The sequence below is a fragment of the Protopterus annectens genome, chromosome 3.part1 (genome assembly GCF_019279795.1).
Source record: "Protopterus annectens isolate FY-2018-M chromosome 3.part1, PAN1.0, whole genome shotgun sequence".
Taxonomy (NCBI): Eukaryota; Metazoa; Chordata; order Ceratodontiformes; family Protopteridae; genus Protopterus; species Protopterus annectens.
Genome location: NC_056732.1, coordinates 1,891,035,364 through 1,891,059,092, shown reverse-complemented (window position 1 = coordinate 1,891,059,092; position 23,729 = coordinate 1,891,035,364). Strand labels below are relative to the sequence as shown.

The 23,729-nt window shown below is 38.2% G+C and overlaps 1 long non-coding RNA gene across 1 annotated transcript in view; it reads left to right on the top strand.

Annotated features, from left to right (window-relative positions):
- Positions 1 to 21,779, top strand: part of LOC122798934 — a 33,650-nt gene extending 11,871 nt beyond the window's left edge. Inside the window, exon 2 of the long non-coding RNA XR_006364356.1 lies at positions 21,196 to 21,779. This is a non-coding gene — a long non-coding RNA (uncharacterized LOC122798934). The remainder of the gene's footprint in view (positions 1 to 21,195) is intronic.
- The last annotated feature ends 1,950 nt before the right edge of the window (positions 21,780 to 23,729 follow it).

Here is a 23,729-nt window from a genome sequence, read left to right as displayed (position 1 = left end):
TGTTTGCATTTGTGTGTGTAGGTCTGAGTGCAGGAGTTTGTCTGGGAGTATGAGTGTGCATGTGCGCATGCTGTTTATCTGTGTCTGTGTCTATGTGTCTACGTATATGCTTGGCGTGTGTGTGTGTGTGTGTGTGTGTGTGTGTGTGTGTGTGTGTGTGTGTGTGTGTGTGTGTGTGTGTGCATGTGGTTGTTCTCAGTCATTCACGGAGAAGTAAGATATGCACACACACACACACACACACACACACACACTCAAACACAAAACTTAATGTTTTCTTATGAACTCTGTAAATGCTACTTAATCTCCTTTTTACTCAACTTGCACTTTTCTCAGCTTCAGCTGTATTTATATGTCTGTAACCAAGTATTATACAAAAACTGAGATATACTTAATTATATCACAACAAGAAGAACAACAGTAACAGACCATGATAACATTAATATGATTTAAGTCAAATAAATGATGGAACTGTTAAAGTTTTTAAATAAATAAGACAATGTAAATGTATAAATGATAACATGGAACAAATTCTACCCTTAAGGGAGCTGTAAGGTGGACTAGCTGTAAGCCTTCTCAAAAGGATAAGCCTTAAGTGCTCATTTAAAACTGACAAGAGTTGGTTACTCCATCAACCAACTAGGTAGCAAGTTCCACATTTATGCACATTAATAACTGCAAGCATGAATACTGGAAAAATCAAGTTGAAAGTAAGGAACTCTAACAGACCATTGGAGGTAGATCCCAGAGACTGAGTTAGTGCATACCAAGACAAAATATCGCTCTGATGGGGGTCCCAGGTTGCACAGGACTACATAGACTAGCAGAAGTTGTCACTAAGGCAGTGTAAGATAGTCTGTTCCATTTACACTTCACAGTCGCTGTCGTCCTTCATAGGGCAGAGCCTGCAGCCAGTACATCTGACCTTGTTATGGCATAACCTCTGCCACAAGGCTCTACTCCTACAAGTTTACTGAGAATTTTGTTATTGTATAATACCCTGTGGTCAGTACATCCAGAGCCGGTGCTAACATTTGGGGACCTCCAGAAAGATTCAAATTGGGGGCGCTACTCAAGAAAATATAAAGTGTGATCACATTGCTATCACTTCCCCTCTCCCTGCCAAGCTCATCCAGCACCATTTAACCTTCATTGTATAGTGTTACTTCATTCAGACCATTAAAACACTTGGAAGTGCCAAGGTTGCATTATAATAAGCCCCTGTACCACAGCAAGGTAGCCAATCAGAGGTATACGCACACACTGACTGGAATTTAGTCACAATGTTCTTACATTATAAACTAATCACCTTGGAAATCCAAATCCCTTCCACCCACACACCCCCCTGCAAAGGTATGAAAAACTTCTCCAAAGCTAAAGTTGGGCCCCTAAGAACAGAGGTGTCTCTCTTCACAGCACCCATGCAAATGGAGAATAGTTGCATGACTGCCTTATCATACACCAATGCACTGTACAAACATGTACACAAAATGTTTGGATCTTGCCATACCCAATAGAACCAAGAGGCTCTTCTCCATAAAAAGGAAGCCAATCTGGTGGTCTCCTGCCGCAAACAAACTCTACAACAGAAGGACGAAACTGATGCAGAATAAGGTGAAGATCCAAGACTGGAAAAACTTCCTTATCAGCCTCAACAAAAAGTTGAGATCCCTCATCAAATCCTCTAAAGCTAGCTGTGAAAACAGAATTGCAGCAGATAGTAAAGACAACCACAAGGCCTTCTATAGTTTTGTAAAGAACCTCCATGGCAATACCCAGATTTACTCTGAGCTACTGCACAATGGTACCTCATATACCGAGCCAACAGATATTGCCAATATACTGGCCAACAGATTCCGTGCCAACTTTACACCTCTCCCACCCCAAAGGACCAATCACAATACCAGTAGATTTCCAGGCAGCCAGTATTACTGCTGCACAGGTTAAAGGAGCACTGTCCAAGGCCAAGAATACAGCTTCTATGGGACCTGACAATATCCCTGGCTGTGTTCTACATGAACTACAGAGTGAACTGGCACCTAACCTGTTTGCCCTGTTCAATCACAGCCTCACCTCAGGCTGTGTCCGTACCAAATGGTCTACTGCTATAGTCATCTCTTTCTAAAGGAGGAGCGACTACAGACCCTGGGAACTATCGCCCCATTAGCCTGACAAGTCTGATATGCAAAGCTATGGAATGCATCATCATGGACCTAATAAACAAGGATATAGGGAATCTCCAAACTCTAGATCCCACACAGTTTGGTTTTGTAAAGGGTAGATCATGCCTGCTCATGATTAATGATCAACAGTATGGTTTCATGCCAGAAAAGAGCACTACAGATGCAATATTTGCTCTGAGAGTGTTGTTGGAGAAATACAGAGGAGGTCAGAAGGAGTTGCATTGTGTCTTTGCGGACTTAGAGAAAGCATACGACAGGGTACCTAGAGAGGAGTTGTGTTATTGTATGAGGAAGTTGGGAGGGGCAGAGAAGTATGTAAGAGTGGTACAGGATATGCACAAGGGTAGTGTGACATTGGTGAGGACTGCGGTGGGAGTGACAGATACGTTTAAGGTGGATATATCAAGGATCAGCTCTGAGCCCTTTCTTATTTACAGTGGTGATGGACAGGTTGACAGATGAGATTAGACAGGAGGCCCCATGGACTATGATGTTTGCAGATGACATTGTGATATGAAGTGAGAGTAGGGACCAGGTTGAGGAGACCCTGGAGTGGTGGAGATATGCTTTAGAGAGGAGAGGAATGAATGTCAGCTGGCCTAAAACAGAATATATGTGTGTAAATGAGAGGGAGGGTAGAGGAATGGTGAGGATGCAGGGAGTAGAGTTGGTAAAGGTGGATGAGTTTAAGTACTTGGGATCAATAGTTCAGAGTAATGGTGAGTGTGGAAGAGAGGTGAAGAAGAGAGTACAGGCAGGGTGGAATGGATGGAGAAGAGTGTCAGGAGTGATTTGTGATAGACGGGTACCAGTAAGAGTGAAAGGGAAGGTCTACAAGAGGGTAGTGAGACCAGCTATGTTATATGGGTTGGAGATGGTGGCATTGACAAAAAGGCAGGAGTCAGAGCTGGATGTGGCAGAGTTAAAGATGTTAAGATTTGCACTGGGTGTGACTAGGATGGACAGGATTAGGAATCAGTATATTACAGGGTCAGCTCAGGTTGGACAGTTTGGAGACAAAGCAAGAGAGACGAGATTGGGTTGGTTTGGACATGTGCTGAGGAGGGATGTTGAGTATATTGGGAAAAGGATGCTAAGGATGGAGCTGCCAGGTAAGAGGAAAAGAGGAAGGCCTAAGATAAGGTTTATGGATGTGGTGAGAGAGGACATGCAGGCGGTTGGTGTGAAAGAGCATGATGCAGAGGACAGGAAGAAATGGAAAAAGGTGATCCGCTGTGGCAACCCCTAACGGGAAGAGCCAAAAGAAGATGATGAGATCAAGCCTGCTCAACTTGGTTGACTTCTTTGAGTCACCAGAGCTGTGGATGAAGGAAACATGGTTCATACAGCCTACCTTGATCTGGCCAAGGCCTTTGATACCATTCCCCATTCAGGAATAATAAAAAAACTCACTAAGCTAGGCATCAACCTCTGTATCACTGGGTTGCAAATGGGCTCACAGATAGAATCCACAGTGTGAAAGTAGCTGACTCCAACTTAGACTGCTGACCAGTCACGAGTGGAGTCCCACTGGGATCAGTCCTGGGTCCTCTCCTGTTTGGTATCTACTTCTCAGACATCCAGGCCAACACGAAGGGACTCTGGCTGACAAAGTTCACAGATGATTGCAAGTTGGGACCCATTATTAACTCCGAGTGATGTTGGCATCCTACAGAAAGGCCTCACTGAGACTAACGACTGCTGTCAGAACCATGGCTTAAAGCTTAATGCCAAAAAATGTGTCGTCATCCCCTTTGGGAAAAACCCAGTTCCCATGAGTTACCTTATCGGTGGTAGTCCACTGAACACAGAAGGGATTATAAGAGATCTGGAAACACAACTTGAAAACAACCTCTCTTTTGACCACCACACTGCCACTGTGGTCAGAAGGTCCTTCTGTGTGGCACATCTCATTACTAAGGGTTTTGCATCCAGGAAGAAAGAGGTCATTGTTTCCCTCTACTCTTCCCTCATTAGGCCAAGCATTGAGTACAATGCCCCATTTGGTATGTATCTCACTAGACACCTACAAAAAATGGAGAGGCCGCAAAAGTATGTCACAAAGAGGATCCTCGTCCTTAAACACTTGTCCTATATGGAGAGACTCAAAAAACTCCAACTATTATCTGTCTCATATCACCTACTTAGAGGCGATCTCTGCTTGACTTATAAAGCCATGTCTGGCCCAGCTCTGTTAGAAATGCTACATGTAAAGAAATCTCAATCCCTCTGCACCACATGCTCCAGAGACCTCAACCTCAATTTTACTAGTTGGACTAAACGGCAGTTTTCATTCAAACAAGGTACTTTTGCTAAGTCTAGTTCTGACAACAGAAGTACTGAACAAAAATTCTCTTTATTAAGCGATAAGCTTTATGCATTTAAATCGACACAACTCGAGATAGATTACTTAACAGAATGTATTCGTGTTCAACGAGTACCTAAGGGGTTGCGCTTTTTTAAATTCCCCAACAACGCTGTTCCTGGTTCTAGTCTACATAAAGATTTAATTGAGCTATTTAACAGAACAGGGTTGGATACGTTAAAACTTATGATTAATGACTATGAAACAAAAGCGGACAACCTTTTAAATAAACTAAATGTATTGAATGATTCTGTTGTGAAATATCATAATTTTGGTAGTATTAGAAGAGATTATGACAATGTGTTTCAGGAAGTAGACCAGCACTGTTGCAAAATTGTTAACAGGAAGATTAGAAAGTTAGAATGGGACTTAATAGAGTACAGGGAAGGTTTGGCTTTCTCTGTACCAGGTAAAGGTCGACTTTACAACAATCAAGCACATAATAGAATGGATGATTTGGATAATTTTGACAATGTAGCTTCCCCAGCAGAGGATATTCCTCGAAGAAGTGAGTGTTTAGCACAAAAAACCAACAAGAATTCTCACCAGGTTTTTTACTACCCCCAGGGCAGACTGGGGGGCAAGGGAGTAACATATCAACAACAGGGTTGGGGCAAACCCCGCAGATAGAGGTATCTGATGCATTTATTAACGATGATATTAGAGGAATTATGTCAGACTCTGCTACAACCAACTGTTTGGTCACAAAGAAAGATAATTTTGTATTTATAATTATACTGACACTGTAGTAACATCTAAGCATTTTATTCTGTTTACCAGAGGATTTCAATTTGTTCCATTGTGCCCATTAGATTTAACTAATACTATTCTGGATTTAAAATTGTTTGTTAGACGTTTGAATTTAAATGTTTTTTTCAAAGGACAAACACATGTGAATGAAATTGAATTTAAATGTTTTTTTCAAAGGACAAACACATGTGAATGAAAGTTTTACAAGACCCAGTACACTGAATCCTCCAACACACCCAGCATTAAAAACTTTTGAGGAATTAGTTGAAAATGATTTAAGAAATCAATATTCTGTAAATATGTCTTTTCAACCTTCAAATTTGAGTACTGAAGTATTTCAGCTAATTAATATTTTAAAGAAGGACGGTATACGAGTTATGAAACCAGACAAAGGGGGAGGGGTGGTATTAATGTACAACTGGGACTATGAAGCACAAATGTACAACATGTTGCAAGACACTGAACAATACAGTACTGTCTCAATAAACGAGATTAATATTGCTTATTCGAAAATTAAATATGTATTATACGACCATCTGATGCAAGGAGCAATTAATGAAAAAATTATACAATTACTTGCATGTAAATAAACCTACTACAGCAGTAATTTTTGGAATACCTAAAGTGCACAAAGGTTTGGACCCTTTAAGATTTAGACCAATTGTGGCTGGGGCAGGCAGCATTGCTGAACCACTTGGGAAGTTTATTGATCAAATTGTCAAACAACTAGTTCTTTCTGTAGAATGTATTTGTAAAGATTCCTGGGACTTCCTTAAAGGTATCCAAAGTAATTTTTATGATGCAACTAACTTTATGATAAGTATAGATATTGTTGAATTGTTTCCAAGTATCCCACATGTGGTTGGCCTTGAATGGTTTAATGAAGTTTTATGTATGTCATCTGAATTCACCCCAAACATTATTAGATTGGTGGTTGAGTTTATGGAAATTATACTTGAAAATAACTATATATATTTCAATGGAGAGCTGTTTAAGCAAAAAAAGGGGGTTGCATATGGGTGCACCATGTGCCTCATCCTATGCCAACCTTGTACTTCACTACTGGGAGAACAAATTTATATTTTTAACCCCTTGGTCGAAGTTTATTACACACTACAAACGTTATTTGGATGATATTTGTGTGTTATGGAATGGCAACCTTAACGAATTCATGGATTTTATGCTCTATATTAATTCTTCTACACAATTTTTAAAGTTTACATACAACATTAGTGATGAAGTTTTGAACTATTTAGATGTCTCTCTGTCTAAGAACCAGCATACTGGTACCTTTCAATCTAAAATTTATAGGAAAAAGACTTTTTCTAATTCCTATCTACATTTTGAGAGTGGACATCCTTTCCACCAGAAGAAAGGCATACTGAAAGGCCAATTTATTAGGGCAGCTAGGATGTGTAGTACAGAACAACTATTTTTGCAAGAAATGAACTTTTTAAAAGTTTTATTTTTAGAAAGAGGATTCCCTATACATCTAGTTAACAAGTTGGCAGAAGAAGTTATAGCTAATAGAAAAAGTAAGTATTTTCTGCTCTTGGGTACAATGGTAAAGGAGAATGGAAGTGTACAACAAGATCCGCAATTTGAGACACATAATCTATTTATACAAACTTTCAGTAAGGACTCGTCACAAGTTGAAAAAATTGTAACAAGGTACTGGCCAGTTTTAACATTACAAGAAGACATTAAAGAGTTAATATTAGACAGGCCCAAATTTGTGAATAGAAGGAATGTTAATTTGAAGGGATTATTTGAAAGACAGTTTCATGACAGTGTCACACAATCTATCCCTAGACTAGGTACATATAAATGTGGGGCATGCAAGCAATGTTCATACATAATTAATGATAACAGCTTGCATATAACTTCAAGGAATTTTAAGGTTAAATCAACAGGACACTATAACTGTGCAACTAAAGGAGTAGTTTATCCTGGTATATGTACCCAGTGTTTAAGTCTTTACATAGGGAAGACTGAAAGGTCTTTGAAAAGAAGAATTTATGAGCACTTATATGTCGTTGCGAAAGAGAAAGAAACTAATGCTTTTTATAAGCATTCTTTAAAATGTCCTAACATGCAATTAAAATTCATGGTTCTAGAGCAAGCAACTCAGAATCCAAGAGGGGGAGATTGGGAAATATCATTGGAATATAAGGAACTGTTGTGGCAATTAAAGTTAAATACTGCAAAACCCCCTGGGCTAAATGACAATATTAGCATCCATAGTGTATTAAAGATCAGAAGGGCCAGGTTATAGCATAGGATTAAATAAATACTTTTTTGTATGTATATAATAGTACTTTTTGACGTATTCATTGTATGAAGAATTCATAAACATTTATTAACTTTATTCATAATGTATAAATTTTAAATTTTATATTTTGCTGCAGTTGCTCTTTATGGTTTACATGGATAGCAACATGTTTTTTAGAATTTTAGAAGTTTTGGAATTTTTGTTATATTTTTTATGTTATTTATATAGTTGCAATAACATAATATACAAACATGATGCATTATGTGTATTCTAATGGTTTCCACCAAGTATGCATGTTATTAAGGTTATATATACATACATATATCAGTGCTTTTTGTTACACCTTTAAGAATGTAACCTATTTAATTTACTTTAATTTACTCTAATTAACTAATTAGATTTAGGTCAGATGATCATTAAATATTATAAATAGGTTAGGGTTCCTCATACACACATCTTGATAAAGCCTGGTATTAGCCAGGCGAAAGCGCTTGTTTTAATTTTGTCTGTTAGTTATTTTTACTGTTGTCACGTCTATTAAAGACTTCGTGTAGAAGAATTTCGTGGTTGGCTGTCTCTGCTGTGGTTTTGCATTACTTCTATGTATCTCACTAGACACCTACAACAAATGGAGAGGCCACAAAAGTATGTCACAAAGAGGATCCTCATCCTTAAACACTTGTCCTATATGGAGAGACTCAAAAAACTCCAACTATTCTCTGTCTCATATTGCCTACTTAGAGGCGATCTCTGCTTGACTTATAAAGCCATGTCTGGCCCAGCTCTGTTAGAAATGCTACATGTAAAGAAATCTCAATCCCTCTGCACCACATGCTCCAGAGACCTCAACCTCATTGCCACAATCAACAGAACAAGCTGGAGGGACAGGTTCATAACCCAGAGACTGCCCATGCTATGGAATAGACTTCCCATACATGTCAAACAGAGCACCTCACTGGCCGTCTTCAGGAGAAATCTTGATGAGTGGATGGGAAATAGAAAATTCATGCCAGGGATCACTCCAGTGACTCTACTTGATAGAGGCACTAGGAAATAAGGTTGGGTGGCACGATCCCAGGGTAAGCCCATGGGCTAGGCTTGTAAAGGATCCAGGGCCACTAGCCTAGTACACACCTATGAGCCTAAGAAGGAACAACTTCCGTGTTTGCGGCTGATGCTGACCAGCTGCTCACTTGCCCTGTGTTTTCTTCCAGCAGTTAGAACTTGGAGGGAAATTTAAACAACTGTCATGTTCCCTCCAAGTAAGATAGGTGCTGTATTTATGTTGGTCGCTGTATGGCTATGGGTCTGATCTCTCCCTTTTGCCAGCAAATAGAAATGAATGCAGAGCTGACGATCAGTCCAGATCATCTTCTTGATAGAACTTGAAGGTATTTTTTTGTTTTTATCAAGGCTTAAATAAGAAGCAGTGCCTGAGTGTAGCTGTCAGTTGACCATATTTTTGCAGAATGCCCAGATTTTTACCTTAGTTGGTCTGTTTTGCATAAAATGGTGTTTCTCTGGCAAATCTCGGGTAAATCATTTTGAACTGAAGAAAATAATGACAGGCATTTGAGCTTTAGATTTCATACATTTCAGAAAATTTGTATTAGTGCAAAACATGTTCTGTTAACTTTCTAAGTTTATAAGTGCAATATTTAAAATGTATCCTTAGCTTTGGTCCTTTGTTCCCACATTATGACAGTGTTTGTCCATATTTCTTGCGCTGAAGAGGTTGAGAGGTGTGTGTGTGTGTGTGTGTGTGTGTGTGTGTGTGTGTGTGTGTGTGTGTGTATGCAAGGAGGGAGACAGGTAGGTGGGTGTATTCATTTTTATTTTATTTTATTTATTTTACATTTGTTTACCGGGATAGTCCGACTGGATACATGCCCATTTTTAGCGGAGGCCCAGGGTGAAAAGCTCCACATAGACAGACTTACATAGATTACACAGAAGATAGACAGACTTACATAGATTACACAGAAGATAGCAAACAATTGTAAAAACAAAGTGATTATATACAATGAGTTAGTAGTGTTCCCTAGCAGGGACTCACAATTCTCATGGACAGACACAATTAAAAGTAAGAGACATCAGATTGGAAGCAGAGCTTGGTGATGTAGTTACAAGTTATGATAATTACAGAATATGTTTTTAGTTTATAACTTAATCAGGGTTGGTACATGGGCATAGCCAATTCACTTTGAGATCCTGTTTGAGGTTTTTTTTTTAAGAGACTTTTGAAGGATTGTAGGGTTATATAGTTTGACAACGACGAATCTCAGGTTTTGCCAATGAAGTTGGCAAACAGGGATTCACCAGCAGAGTTATTAGCTTTGTGGGTTTGGACCAGTAGTTTAGGGGTTTAGGCAGGAAGGTGTCTGTATGTAAGAGGGTGGGAGGCAGATGTATGTTCAGTATACTAACTCCAGGATCATACAACAGTGCGGAATAGGCCATATATACCTTTCAACTAAATGAGTTGCAGTGAAATGGGTTTTCAGTGACGTGAGCTTTCAGTGAATATATGTCAATGAATTAAGCTTCAATGAAATGAGTTTTCAGTGAAATGATATAGACCCACCCTTCAGCTTTCCAGGTTTTTGCAGAATGTCCAGAATTTTGCCTCATATTTTCAGTCTGTTTCCAATAAAATTGCGTTTTTTCTGGAAAATCCCTGGCAAATCATGGAGGACTGAAGTCAGAAAATAATGGCAGAGATTTGAGCTTTAGACTTCACAGCCTTCAGAAATTTGGTACTAGTGCAAAACTTGTTCTATTAACTTTCTAAGTTTGTAAGAACAATAATTAAAATGTGACATTAGTTTTTGCCGTGTTCTCCCATTAGGGCAGGTTCATTTTTCACGGAATTTCATTTCAAGTGCATTTTCAAAGAATTCTGAGCTTCAAGGGAAGAGATGTTTACTGCTGCTCATGCTAAGTCTGTTTACAATGTGCAACTGCTTTGTTTAGCAAATGGTATCACTATTGTAGTACACCCTTTTAAAGCAGTGTTAGTAGCACAGCAGGTTGCCTACTTGCATGCAGAATGCTGTGGCTTCTACTCCCACAGCATATTGATGGATTGCTGATACTGTTTTGCGGTTACCCATGCCTTGTATATAAGCAAACCTCTCTAGTTTATAACTGTCTATAGGAAATGCTCCACATAGTCTCTCACTGTTCTTAGCTGCTCAAAGTGCTACCAGTTTGTATAGATGGCAACACAACTGCAGGTTATCTAATAGTATGTCACTAAACACTCTCATCTTAGACCTTTAATTGACTCTCCCCTGCTCCTGTCCATCTACTAAGAATCTGGTATAATGGATAGGCACTTCCCTGTCATCTTTGTTTCTGGCTTGGTGGATATGGTCATCCTGAAACAGTGTGGTAACTGCATCATGGTCACTGATAACCATTTAATTTTAGAACAGACAAACACAGTGTAAGAGATGTACCTACAAAATGTCATTGGAAGCAAAGCTGTCACATTCACACATGAAAAATGCAAACCAGATTGTCAGCATTATACCAAAAACACTAACTACCAACACTATGAGGCAATCATAGACCCACCTATGAAGAGGTACTCACTTGTAATCTACCCAAACCTCTAAGACCTCCTAAAAACATCTCTCAGTAGCCACATGCACATTCAAAAAAGATGGTTTCTCACACAATACATAAGTCTGAAAATCATAGTAGCCTTGCTTCCAAGACCATAATGCAACATACCACACAACCAAGCATTCTAGTTATTGAGGATTCCATTGTAAGACATACTGATGTCCCCTTTACCAGGCTAAACAAGGTGAAGACCACAGTTAGCTGTCTTTCTGAAGTCAGGATTCACCAGATCATGCATGCACTTCGGTCTTTAAACCACAAGTACCAGTAGGGCATGGTCATAGTCCATGTGGGCATAAATGACCCAAGGTGTACCTCACTGGAGTATATTAATAGAGATTGGTTGGGAGGGTGGCCTAATGGTTAAGGTGTTTGCCTTACAAACACAAGGTGCAGAGTTTGAGTCTCACAAGGGATAATTGGCTAGGCTTAAAATGGCTCGCAAAGGCAGTTAGCCTAGTACTAACCTATGAACATGATAGAGCACTGCTAGATGGTCCAACAACAGGCATGAACTGCTCATGCCCAGCTAGCTATAGGTGTGACTCCCTATCATACCCTTCCTAGCTACAGATCCCCTAACATAAGTCTGGAAAACCACACCTCCTTCATAAACCTACTGGAATCTCTTAGCATGCAGTCTAACACCATACTTTGAGTGACTTCAACTACTCCTCCATAAACTGGGAGACTTATACAAGCCATAATCCAGTTTCTCAGAGGTTTTTGGACTTCATCAATGCAAACACCCTGGAGCAAGCTGGAGTTGATCACATACAGATATATCAAGATCAATGAAAGAAATAGACTGTAGAAGGTTAATAAAACCCAAAAAGTCAGAAGTCTGAAAAAACAAATTAACACAGTAATTAAGAATGTTCATAGTGATCCCTGCAATATAACAGAAGTAAACAGGATATATTACTGTGCAGATAAGTTAATAACTAATAAAGTTCTATCACAAGAATGCATGGTAGTGAAAGTTCTATCACAAGAATGCATGGTAGTGAAGGAAAGGAGGGGGAGAAATTAAAGACCATCTTGGAAATATTGAATATTGAAAACTATAAAGCAGTTAAGGCAAGATGTGTCCCTGTTAGAAGACTATAGAAGAAGGAACAGATCAACAAAAATACTAAGAAAGATAAATGTGATAAAAGCAATGCGCAGTATCAGAACAGACCAGGTCTATCATGCACTATCACAAATAAACTAAAAATGTCTGCACAGGTGGAAAAACTTAGAAGATACGAAGGTAAATATAAGGGAAAAGTACAAAATAAACAATTTATTGATGACCCAAAAATGTTTTATAGAGAATTGGGAAATAAGGCAAAAGGAATAGAAAAACCACCAAAAAAATAAAGAAAACTTAGATACATTTTGGAGAAGTATCTATGAAGATCTTGTGGAACATAAGAAAGATGCTAAATGGACAGAAGAAGTAAAAGAAAGAATAAGAAGTTTAAAGGTACAGGATATGAAATGAGATGAAGTAACAGCCAGAGAGATTGAAACACAATTAAGAAAAGCCTCTAATTGGAAAAACCCCAGGCCCAAATGCAGTACCTAACTTTTGGATTAAATTATTAACATCTTTGCACGGAGATTTATCCATGAGTAATAACTATTTATATGCACACCCCGAACAGACAGCAACCTGGTTAATAACAGGAAAAACAATGCTCCTACTTAAGAGTGAACCTGCAAGCTACTCTAAAAATTATAGACCAATAACTTGTCTTCTGACAATGTATAAACTATACATGGGAATTGATGCCAACAGAGTTTATATTCATTTAGAAGAAAATTCAATTGTGGCAGTAGAAAAAAAGGGCAATAAAAGAAAGTCGCATGGAACAAAAAAATTATTTTTTGTTAAATAAACTCATAGTGGAGAATTGTAAAATGGGAAAGAATCTAAGTATTGCATGGATTGACTACAAAAAAGCATTTGATAGTATCCCACATTCATGGATAATAGAGTGCTTAAAAATGTATAAGATATACCCTACACTGATTGACTACATTACAGTAACCATGAAACAGTGGCAGACCACTTTGCAATTAAGCCATGATAAGGACAAATTATCATCCCAGGGAAAAAAAATATTCAAAGGGGGATATTCCAAGGTGACTCTCTGTCACCACTGCTATTCTGCCTTGCCCTTAACCCATTAAGCTGTCTACTTAACAGCTTAGGTCATGGCTATAATTTGACTCCTAGAAAACAACAAAGGGTAAAGACTTCTCATCTTCTCTTTGTCGATAATTTAAAACTGTGTAGCTCATCAGATGAGGAACTGAAAGCACAACTGCAAGTTGTCAAAACTTTTTCAGATTATATAAGAATGTAATTTGTTCTTGATAAATGTGCAAAAGCAACCTTTAAAGCAGGAAAACATCAGTTTGGGACAGGAATGTGATATAAAGAACTTGAGCAAGAAGGAGTATATAAATATTTTGGAATTGATGAAGGATTGACAATAAAACACAAACAAATGCAAATAAAACTTAATAAGGAATACTTCAGAAGACAAATTAATCCTAAAAACAGCGTTGACATCTAGGAACAAAATTCAGGCTATAATAACCAATTTGCTCTTTCAGCCCTAACTTACAGTTTTGGAGTGATTGACTGGTCCCAATATGTGTTGGATAGATTAGACAGGAAAACAAGAAAGATGTTTCATGTTCACCAAATGATTTATAAAAATCAGTGCATACCAAGATTATATATTCCCTGTTCTGAAGCAGGGATGGGCCTCCTTCAAATTGGTTACATGTATAGATCTGCAGTCGTGGGACTCCACACATATCTGCTGATCTCACAAGACCAAAACGTAGTGAAAGTTTTGAAACATGAGGAGGCTAAGTCTAAGATGACTTCTCTGTTTAATTTAGCAGAAGCATATTAGCATCAAGCAGGAATGGAAATCAAACCAGAAGTGGATAAGAATCAGGCAACAATGGAATGTGCCAAAAAGAAAACAAAAGAAAGAATAGAAGGTGAAGGATCAGATGAGAAGGCAAGAAGTGTGGAAAATGCATAAATATAGTTGCAAGTATAGAACGCTTCTGGAAAAACCTCACGTTGATCAGGATCAAATGCAGGAATGGCTGAGAAGAGGTGAATTCAAACCAAGAGATGAAAGGTTAATATTGGCTGCCCAAGATAGTGGGCTGTGTACACCTTGGTTTAAAAAGTCCATTGAACATATGGGAGAAACAGACAAATGTATGTTTTGTAAAACTGAATTGGAAACAGTCGCACACCTCGTTGCTGGTTGTGACATACTAATGGCAGAAAGACTGTATACTAAAAGGCATAATAACGTAGCGAGACTGTTGCACTGGGGATTGTGCAAACATTATGGTAGTGAAGTGGATGAAAAACACTGGAAACATGCGCCAAAAAGCATCATAGAAAATGAAGAAGTTTATATCACATGGGATCATCCATTACCAACAGTTCAAAAGACAGATGCTAGAAAACCAGATATAGTGGTCCAAGAAAAGAAGACAAAAATAGCATCGATAATTGAAATCACCACACCCAGTGACTACAGTGTCCCGTGTACAGAGAGACACAAAGCCATAAAATATCAGAATCTGTAGGCAGAAATGAGAGCAACATGGAAGAAAGATACCCAGATAGTTTCAATAGTAGTAGGAGCAACAGATCTTAAAAAGAGTCTACAATCGTATTTATATATGCTACCAATACATGTAACTCTGTACAAATTGCAGGAGGAGTCATTACTGGGCACATTGCAGTTGCTGAGATGAGCACTACTGGCTGAGATCAAAGAGTGAAACAATAATAATTTCAACTTTAATCATACTTTGACTTAGGAATGGGGTCCATTCCCATCACGGTATTAGAAACCCATAAGATTTGGAGAAATTAAAGGAGTGGAGCAACTTGTTAGCTAAACAACTAGAGTAACAAATATCCATGACTTGGTACTCATGAACATGGGGTGATGATGCTCACTCCCATGTATTAACTCCTTCCTAGTATGATCTGACAACAAAATGATCTCCTTTATTATTAAAACTAAACTAGAACCCCATCAGTCTCCAAACTTGTTAAGAACTTTGCTAAGAGCAATTACCTCAAACTAAGTGACATTTTATTAAACTTCCAAGCCCTTCTGAACCCAGATGACACTGAGGCCTACTCTGAACTGAACACAAAAGTACTGTACAACCACATCCACAGTTGCATACAGGAGACATTACCTGTCTGAGTCAAACCTATGATTACTGGCAAAAATCGACCACTCTGGTGGACTCGTACCAAAAATGCTATTCAACAAAAGGGAAAATATCCTCTCCAAAGTCAAGAAGGAACAGACAAAACACTGCAAAAAGACAGTCATCAGTCTTAACAAACAAATTAGATAGTTGTTCAAGAATGCCAAAGAAAACTATGAGGCAAAGATAGCCTCCAAAGTGAAAGATAACAATAAGGCTTTCTTTAATTATCTTTGTAACTTCAGGGGAAGCATTCAGCAATGTGCTGAGTTTGTCATAAATGGCAACAATTGCATCCAGTAAGGAATAATCCACGACCTTGAAGAAAGAAACCGGAACTCTGCTAAAATCCAAAAGGCAGTATTTTTATTACTGAAGTATTCCAAAAATCACAAGTAAAGTCACACAAGCGCTTTCGCTCAGGCAGTGCTGAGCTTTATCAAGTGAAGACAAATTGCAATGTGCAGTAGCCTCCATTAAATAGCATAACAATTGTCCAATTAATTAATTAGTGAAATCCAGTGTTTAAAGTGCTCTAGTGCTTACAAGTTGGATATTAAAAAGTTGTAATCACTACATCAACCTGAAAAATAAAATGTTCGCAGTAACATGTATACTTGAAAAAGACTAACCATAAAAAACGTTTTACAAATACCAGTTTCCTAGGTTTTAGACCATAAAAGTCTGAAGTCTAGTTAAGTTTGAAGATTATTAAAAGATATTTTAAAAAGTGTGTTTAAATTGTCAATAGATAGTTAAAAGATTTTTTCTTTTTTGTTTTACATTGATAAAAACATGTAATAAAAATATGCATGGAGTATTTTTTAGTGCCCTTCCGTATAACATTACATGTAGAATTTAATTTGTTGGTCAAGGTAGTGTAACCATGGGTTTTCAATAGTTTAATGTGCTGTGTGGCAATGCTATGGTATGAAGGAGGTTACAACCTAGCCCTTCTAAGCTTGAGGACCGCTTTGATACTGATCATCCCATTCAGACCTGGTGGCTTCCCTGCATTCAGTCTCAGTTGCCATAGTAGTTCACGGTAGCCCAAGGTGGATTCCCAGTCACCACCTCTTGCATCTGATTCAACCTGTTCCAGTACTAGGAACTGGATTTTGGGTTCCGGGCAGGAGAGTGAATGCTTGTAGAAGGCGTTGGTTTCCTTCTTCCTAGTCATGTCGTAAAGATGCTCGTAAATGCGCTTCCTTAATTCCCTCTCAGTTTTGCCCACATAGAAACTTTGACAGTTGGTGCACGTTCCCAAGTATACAACCCCTCTAGAAGCACAGGTGTAAAATCCAGTGGGGTGTATCTTGCAATTGCATCCAGCCTGAAAACATAGCAAACTTGTTGGCCAACAAGTTCAGTTCAGACTTCTCTCCCCAATCCCCTCCTACCACACTAAAAGAAATACCCACAACCATTTCCCTACAGGTCATTACAAGGGTACAGGTCCTTACTGTGCTCACTAAAGCCAAAAACAACCTCCATGGGCCCTGACAACTTTCTATGATGCTTCTTAAATAGCTTAAAACAGACTCTATCAGGGCCACTACAAACCATCTTTAACCACACCCTCCAGATGAGCTTTGTCCCAGAGGACTGGAGGACTGCAACTGTCATTCCTCTGCACAAGGATGGCCCATCAACTGACCCAGGCAACTACAGACCTATAAGCTTGTCCAGTGTTAGGCTATGGAGAGAATTATCATGGACTGGCTCAATAATTATTAGGAACTCTGAAAACACTGGATCATACCCAATTTGGCTTTGCCAAAAGGAGGTCTTTCCTGCTGATTCTAGTGGACTTCTTTAAGAAGGTCACCAGGGTCATCAATGTGGGTAGAATGGTACATACAATGCTTATCAAGATCTGGCCAAAGCTTTCAACACAGTCCCCCACTGAAGGATCATAGATAAACTTGCTAAGTTAGGCATAAACCCCTTCATTATCAGATAGGTAGCCAACTGGCTCACTGACAGGCACATGTTGTCCAGACAGGTGAATCCACTTCCAGTAAGAAACCTGTTAATAGTGGTGTCCCACAGGGCTCAGTGTTGGAAGCCCTCCTGTTGTATATATTTTCTCTGAAGTGAAGGCCAGTGTTGTGGGCTTCTGCCTCACCAAGTTTGCTGACAACTGTAATCTGGGAGCAGTCATTTAATTCCTAGACAATGTCGACATCCTACAAATAAGTCTAAAAATGACAAACTACTAGTGCCAAAACCATGGTCTGAGACTCAATGCTAAAAATGCATAATGATAACTTTGGTAAATCAGATATCCCTGCAAATTATAATATTGATAGCACAGCCCTAAAAGTACACCCAATGGTGAAGGACCTAGGAACACAGATAGATAGTAACCTAAACTTTGACCCCCAGGTAGCTATGGTAGTGAAGAAATCCTTCTGTGTGGCTCAACTTATAAGTAAAGGAATGGCATCAAGATCAAAGGAAGTCATAGTGCCATTGTAATCAGCCCTCATCAGGCCCCTAATAGAGTAAAATGCTCCCCTCTGCATGTACCTAACTAGGCACTTACACCAGCTGGAGCAGCCCCAGAGGTTTCTCACTTAAAAGATACAATGGGTAAGACACGTGTCTTATGCAGACCGACTAAAGACCCTCTCCCTTTACTCCATCTCATATCATTTATTGACAAGGCATTCTCTGATCCAGCCTTGATGAAAATGTTACATATTCACAAGAAAAATTATATTAGGGTTACGTGTTCCATGGACCTGAACCTTATTTGTAATTCTAACAGAACTTCCTGGGGAGACAGATTCATATCCCAAAGGCTATCTCATCTATGGAATACACTTTCCATCATTATAAAACAAAGCTTGCCCATCACTTTCTTCAAAAGGAATTTGGATAATTGGATGGGAACTGTAAATTCATTCCAACGAAATGCCTCTGTTGTAGTACTCAAAGATGTCATAGAACACTGAGAGGAAAAAGTAAATCAGAATTTTATTATAGTCCTTAAGCACTTTTGTCTTAAAGTAAGACTTCTTCAGAATAACAGATACATAGAATCTAATTTATCAGTTCTTGTTACTTTCCCTCTAGAAAACTTCTTTTGTATTAGGTACAAATTACCAGATATGAATTAAAAATTCAATAGTCTTTTCTTATCCAAAATAATCAAGAGTTTTATATTGAATTTTATAAATATATTTAAATTATATAATTATATAACCATACATATTTTATAAAAATGTCCATTCTCCTAAAAACCTATCAAATAAGAACCGTATTACAAAAACTAGAAACACAGTAAATCACTTTGTTTCTGAGGGCACGTTCAGTCTTCCTCACATAATAATATTCCTTCCCAGTGTAGGGGAAACTTTCAGGGTGAATGAGTATTTCAGTTGTTCAACTAACATAGTGTTTTGCCTGCTTCTCCTATTATGTGGGGAAGACTGAACGTGCCCTCAAAAATAGAGTGTGCAAACATATGTACGAGGTCAGGAAAAAGTCTGAAACCAATGCCCTTTACAGACATTTAGTTAGGTGTGCTCAGTGTAGATTTCTATTTTAGGTATTAGAAAAAATATATCCCAACCCCTGTGAGGGGCAAGGGAGACATTGGAATATCAGGAACTAGTTTGTCAGGTGTAAATTAATGCCAATGTTCCACCAGGTGTGAATGATCAGATCTCCCTAGTTCCAGTTTTAAAACTGAGAGCAGCAAAGCTGTAAGTGTGACTCAAGGAATGATGTTGTGATTTACTGTGTTTCTAGTTTTTGTAATAGGGTTGTTGTTTTTAGAAGAATGGACTTTTTTAAAAAACAGGCATGGTTATATATTTATATATTTACATGTTTCTAAAAAATTCAATATAAATTTCTTGAATATTTTGGATAAGATAGAACTCGGTCTGCATTTTTTAATTTACTTGTGATAATTTGTACCCGATATAGTAGAACATAGTGGTCTGTCACTCTCAGTTTTTCAGAGGGAAAGTAGCAGGAAGTGATGCAAACATTGTATTTTAATGAAGTACTTTGAATTATGCAAAAATACTGGCCTTAAAAGTATATCTGTTACTCTGAAGAAATCTTAAGATGAAAGTGCTTAATGACTGCAATAAGATTCTGGTTTACCTTTTCCTCTGAATGTTCTGCAATGTCTTTGGGTACCACAGCAGACACGTTCCTTTGTCATTACACAGTTTGTCTGTGCTTCTGTATTACCAACTTTCTTTGGTTCACCATAAATTCACTCCTGGGGTACTGGCCATGTCCCTTATGGAATATAGGTAATCTGTAAAATGACTCAGGGCTCCAAAACCCACAGACCCACTACCCTGATACTACCCCATCACATATCTGGGTAATTAAGATATAATACTGTCATATTCTGGATATTATTGGCTAGGCTTGTAAAGGCTGTTGTGCTTTTAGCCTAGTAATCACCTATAAACCTATGAAAGATAGAATCCGCATAGTTAAAGTAACATGTACCACCTCAAATAGCAAGAAAGTAACTAGAAGTGTACCTCAGGGCTCGATGCTGGCACTCCTAGTATTTGCATATACTTCTTTAATCTCCAGAACATAAACCCAGACCTATGGATAATGAAGTTGGTATCGCTACATCAAGAACTAATCTTTACAATCCAGTTGTCTACAATAAAGGGCTTAAATTAAATGCAAAGAGTGCAGTTTTGTCACATTTGGTAACAAGAAAAAGCACTCTTCTTCAACTTAACAATATAGCCAGCTCTCCATTCTAAACTAATATGGTAGTCAGGGATCTTGACACCCTGGGTGGCAACTCCATTTCCTTTAACCACCATGTAGCATCAGTAGTCAGTAAATCCTTGTACTTAGCACAACCAGTATATCTAATAGTACTGCATTCAGGTTGAAAGAAATTGTCATCCTGCTGTACTGTACACTAAATAAACCAGTTATAGAGTATAGTGCCCCCATGATGTGTGTTTATCCAGACATATCACACAGCTAGAAAGGTCCCAGAAGTTACAAACTATAAGGATTAGTCTAAAGACCCTTGGCTACCAAGACAGTCTTGGACTCTTTCTCTGTACTCACTATCTGGAGCCCTTTCTCTGTATTCATCATCAGGAGCACTTGTTGCATATGTTCGTTCTTCTAAACTAGTTATCAGATGAATAGGTAAACATTGTCCCACTAAACTAGTTATCGGATGAATAGATAGGCACTGTAAATGCACATTATTGTAGAGCAAGAGGTAGCATGAACCTAGTTATCCCCCTCAGCTTGTACTTTTGTTTGTTGCCCATAGATATATCATCTCTGGAAACCTGGAGAATTTGATATGATGAAGTGAATTTGGATGAACTTAAGAAAATATTTAAGAATAATAATAAAACCAAACTATGATAACTAACGTAAACAAAGGACTGTACTAATAAAACAACACATTTCTTTCTTATAAACTAAAAGAAAGACACTCAAAGGCAAAAGTGAAAAAAACCTTCTTCTTCTTTTAGTTTATAGGAAAGTAGTTTGTTGTTTAAATATTTAAGAGTGTTTTGTCAAATGCTAAGACACCTTCTACCTACACATCTGTATAGCATTAGTTAATAGTTATAGTTATAATTAGTTATTATTATTTAATTAGTTATAATAGCTATAGTTAATGCTGCTGTTCACTGAAACTAAAATGTTAACATTTTTGCACCTTAGTGGTTTAATATATAATAATATTTTCATTTATCTTATTGTTATAGATTCACATATGAGCTGAAGATTGTCTTTAAATAACCGTACGCCTTGAAATCGCCTTGAAATTACAAAAAGTTTTCATGAGTGAACCATCTTCATCGTGGGAACGTAATGAGCATGAAATTTTCATTCTACAACACTAAATGTGTACGGTGGAGGACTTTCACCAATAGATATTTTTGCCTTGTATTTAAACTGTCAGTCTGGGAAGAATCTGGTCGTCAGGGTAGTCTGTGAGATATTGCTTAATATATTATTTGTGATTTTTAGGTTACTGGTATGTTTTCAGTAGCATTGCAGAAGAGATGTTTTCTATGGTGCATTTGTTTAACTGTTTCAAATATTACATAAGTTTTACACACATTATAAACAAGTTATATATTGTTACCTTCAGCATGAGACTGTAACTCATGATTTGTATTGATCTGTACTCAAGTCAAACTAAACATTTAACATAAAATCAAAACAATGAAAACTCAAGAAAGGTTACAGCTTTTATACACCTTTAGATATGTTGGAATTAATTCAACTTGACTGATTGTTATAATGTGAATGTGTGTAATATCTAATAAAACACACATTGATAGTACTGGTCTAACTGGACTTTTCCATGCTTTGTAATGGTCATTATTATTATTATTATGGTATACGCATTAGTGGTATTCAGTAAAATAGCTCATTGATTCTCACTTTATGGTATTTGCTTTATAATTTTATTATATGAGGAGTCCTGCTGCATTCACTGCTATGGATTTAGGTTCTGCATGCAGTAACAGCCATTGTTTATAAAGCTGAGTATGTCATTTTTTTTGTGTCCTTTACTGCTTAATGTTCATCAGCTCCATCTGTGGATATTGACCCATCTGTCCCTTTCACCAGGGTAAGAGCTGACCAAGAGGTGCCATCTGTAAGACAAACTTCATGAGGTTTTATTGTTAGGTTCTTAACCTACCCACAGATATTATTTATTTATTTATTTAGTTATTTATTTATTTTGACATTTGGTAACCAGGAAAGTCCAACTGCGTACAAAATATCCATTTTCAGCAGTGACCTGGGGAGAAAAGCTCCACACAAAGAATAACAAAGAAAAGTATAAAATACAAGACATTAACAGTAAGATGGAAGAAAAAATATCTATAGGTTATAAAAAATACAAAGTTGGATTCAGGAATTTTACAACCAGTAAAAAAAAGTACATCGCTAGATACAAGATGTTAAAATGGAAAAAAAATACATATGCAAAGACTTATCTAGATTATAAAATACATATTTAGGTTCATAGGTTCATAGGTGTGTACTAGGCTAATGGTCCTGGAGCCTTTACAAGCCTAGCCCATAGGATTACCCTGGCATCATGCCACCTGACCTTAGTTCCCAGTGCCTCTGTTGAGTAGAGCCACTGGAGTTATCCCTGGGGTGAATCTTCTATTTCCCAACCACTCATCAAGATTTCTCTTGAAGAGGGCCATTGAGGTGCTCTGCTTGACATGTATAGGAAGTCTATTCTATAGCATGGGTTATGAACCTGTCCCTCCAGCTTATTCTGTTGATTGTGGTAAGGAGGTTGAGGTCTCTAGAGTATGTGGTGCAGAGGGATTGGCATTTCTTTAGATGTAGCATTTCTAACAGAGCTGGGTCACACATGGCTTTGTAAGTCAAGCAGAGATTGCCTCTAAGTAGACAATATGAAACAGAGAATAGTTGGAGTTTTTTTTAGTCTGTCCATATAGAACAAGTGTTTAAGGCCTAGGATCCTCTTCGTGAGGCACTTTTGCGGCCTCTCCAGTTGTTGCAGGTGTCTAGTGAGGTACATGCCAAATGAGGCATTGTACTCGATGACTGGCCTAATGAGGGAAGAGTAGAGGGAGACAATGACCTCTTTCTTCCTGGATGCAAAACCCTTAGTAATGAGATGTGCCACATAGAAGGACATTCTGACCACAGTGGCAACGTGGTGATCAAAAGAGAGGTTGCTGTCAACCTGTGTTCCCAGATCTCTTATAACACCTTCTGTGTTCAGTGGACTACCATCGATGTGGTAATTCAAGGGAACTGGGTTTTTCCCAAAGGGGTTGAAGACACATTTTTTGGCATTGAGCTTATTGCCATGGTTCTAACACCAGTTGCTGGTCTCATTGAGGCCTTTCTGTAGGATGTCAACATCACTTGGGGAGTTAATAATAGCTCCCAACTTGCAATCATCTGTGAACTTTGTCAGCCAGAGTCTCTTTGTGTTGGCCTGGACTTCAGAGAAGTAGATACCAAACAGGAGAGGACCCAGGACTGAACCCTGTGGGACACCACTCGTGACTGGTCAGCAGTCTGACCTGGAGTCAGCTACTTTCACACTGTGGGTTCTATATGTGAGCCAGTTTGTAACCCACCTAGTGATATAGGGATTGATGCCTGGCTTAGTAAGTTTTTCTATGATTCCAGAGTGGGGAATGGTATCAAAGGCCTTGGCCAGATCAAGGTAGGCTGTATGAATCACCTTACCTTCATCCACAGCTCTGGTGACTGACTCAAAGAAGTCAAC